The sequence below is a fragment of the Pipistrellus hanaki genome (genome assembly GCF_964339955.1).
Source record: "Pipistrellus hanaki genome assembly, chromosome: 3".
Classification (NCBI taxonomy): domain Eukaryota; kingdom Metazoa; phylum Chordata; class Mammalia; order Chiroptera; family Vespertilionidae; genus Pipistrellus; species Pipistrellus hanaki.
The window spans coordinates 81100155-81103382 of NC_140505.1; positions in this window are offsets into that span (position 1 = coordinate 81100155).

The following is a 3228-nucleotide window of genomic DNA, read 5'->3' on the forward strand; positions in this document are numbered from 1 at the left end:
CAACAACACTGCCACCACCACCTCCACCCCCAACACCACCACCACCACCAAAACCAACACCATCACTACCACCACCAACAACAACACCATCACTACCACCACCACCACCACCACCACCACACCACCACCACCACCACCTCCATCACCAACAACAACACCACCAACAACAACAACACCGCCACCACCACTACCACCACCTCCACCATCACCACCACCACCACCACTACCAAAAACAACACCATCACCAACAACACCACCAACAACAACAACAACACCAAAACCAACACCAACAACAACACTGCCACCACCACCTCCACCCCCAACACCACCACCACCACCAAAACCAACACCATCACTACCACCACCACCACCATCACCACCTCCACTACCACCTCCACCACCATCACTACCAAAACCAACACCATCACCACAACCACCACCACCAACACCGCCACCACCACTACCACCACCGCCACCACCTCCACCATCACCACCACCACCAAAACCAACACCATCACCACCACCACCAACAACAACAACACCTACACTACCACCACCAAAAACACCATCACCAACAACACCACCACCAACAATAACACCGCCACCACCACCACCACCATCACCACCACCACCACCAAAACAAACACCATCACTACCACCACCAACAACAACAACACCATCACCACCACCACCTCCACCACCACCACCACCATCACCACCACCACCACCTCCACCACCACCATCACCACCGCCATCACCACCACCAACACCATCACCTCCACCACCACCTCCACCACCACCACCACCATCACCACCACCACCACCACCACCATCACCACCAAAACCAACACCATCACTACCACCACCACCACCACCATCACCACCAAAACCAACACCATCACTACCACCACCAACAACAACACCACCACCACTACCACCACCACCACCACCACCACCACCATCACTGTAGGTAGTTCTGGGAAAACATCACCTAGTCTCTAGTAGCTAATGGATAGTTTTCTCTGGGCTTGAATAGGAATTACTAGCATGAACATGGAAAAAAAGGAAGCTCTAAATCAAAAGAAACAAAACAAGCATGGTCCATTTTCAAGGTATTGTGAAAAGTACTAATGCTGAGGGGAGACATTTGGATGTCATTTGCTGGGTAGATGGATGCATCATCAGTAGCATTTCTTAACCTCATCCTGACCAACACTTGGGACCAGATAATTCTTTGATGTAGGGAACTGTTGTGTGCACTGTAGGATGTTTAAGCACCATCCCTGGCCTTTTTCTACTTTATCCACAGTGCCCTGTCCAGTGTGACCATAAAAAATATCTCCAGATACAGCCAAATATCCTCTGATGGAGGTCAAAATCAGCCCTGGTTAAAAACCCTGAGAGGAAAGGCAGACAGCTGCGAAGAAATCAGCAAAGAAGATCTGTAAGCAGAAAAAAGATCAGGCTGAAGGTGGCTTGTGCAGGGAGAAAGACACGGTCCTCTGGAGAAAAGAGCCGTCAGGAGAAGCAGGTCCCGGAAGCAGGGCTCCAGGGGCAGCGCGCGTGGGCGTCCTGGTTTCAGAGCAGTCTCAGCACTGTCGCCTACGGCTACAGGGCTGCTCACCATGGGGGCTGCTCCTGCACGCACCTTCCCCAGCCACGGGGATGCCTTCGCCCTCTTGGAACCCGTTCACTTGAATAGCGTCCTTCACAGTGTCCTCCTGGAAGCCTGGATTCCTCGTTAGCAGCTCTCCAGGACTTCTTTCTGGCAAGAGCGTTACCTCTTTCACACAGGATGTGCTGAGAGAGCAGAGGCAAGGGGCAGGTCCTGGTAGCAGAGCCAGCCTCCGAGCTGGAAGTGTAACCCTGAAGTGCAGCCGCTGCCCCTGAACCTCAGCCCTCCCCAGCCTTCTCTCCCTGTAGCGACTGCAGAAGCCTCTGCCTTCCAAGAAACAGAGTGTGATCTCGGGCTCCACAACTCATCATCACTGGTTAACTCGCCTGCGCGTCTGAGGACAGCGGCCCTGGAGCTGGCAATGACTCAGCCTCCTCCTGGAGCTGGATTGACAGGCAGCCTCCCTCATTCTGACGCAGACAGCTGGTGTCTACCTCAAACTCAGACTCAGGGGCAGAGCTAATGACTCACTGCACTGAGGAGGTGACTTGGGGGCTCAGATCTGACACCAGTTTGGCTTTTCAAGGGCTATATGTTCTCCAGGGACTGAAATCATCTCCCAGCCTATGGGGTCCCAGCTGGGATCCTTGGAGATGGAGCTCAGGGAGCAGTGGGCAGGGCCAGGCTACCTCTGTGGGTGCCAAAACAGAATCCCCAGAAGAGGTTCTCCTTGGTGTGCCGAGGGCACTCTGAAGCATCTGATTCAAAGGGAGGAGTAATCTCTGAATGAGTGCAGCCAGCCAGAGGAGCAGGAAATAGGGGACAGAGTGCTGCATGAAGCGCCCATAGGAAGTGGGGAGTGACTTCTAAGGTCTGAGAGCCCCAGGGCAGCCCCTAGGGCCCCAAGCCAATTTGGACACCCCAGCAAGTCCCTGGCCCCCCACAGCCTCAGTGTCTTCAAATTAAAAACAAGCATGAGGATGCCTACTCCATAGATGTCGTGAGAAAGGGCTTCATGGACCCTAAAGTGTGATGTGAATGTTGTTTATTATTGGCCCAATTCCAAGTTGGGCCAATAATAAATGGCACTTTTATAATAAAACATCCATGCCTCTGCAGGAGAAGTTACAGGGCTACTTTAACTGCTGATGAGAAATGCTGGAGCCTGACCCTAAGGCATTCAAACAGTTTGCAAAAAGCCTGGGCTCCTTGCCGAGCAACTGCGAGCCATGCCAACCTCCCGTGAAAGTTAAAACAGTCCCTAAGGGCTCCCAGGCAGACACCCAGCTGATCGTCTGTGCTGGGACCGGCTGTGGGAAGAAGTTACATCCTGTCTACACACCGACAAGGACAAATGCGCTGGAAGACCACTTCGTCCTGCCCTTCCTGTGGCATCAGATGGGTTCAGAGAGGCCTCGGCAACATTCTAGAAGTGTATTTCTTTTCTTTCTTTCTTTTTAAAAAAATATATTTTATTGATTTTTTACAAAGAAGAAGGGAGATAGTTAGAAAGATCGATGAGAGAGAAACATTGATCAGCTGCCTCCTGCACACCCCCTACTGAGGATGTGCCCACAACCAAGCTACATGCCCTTGACCGGAATCAAACCTGG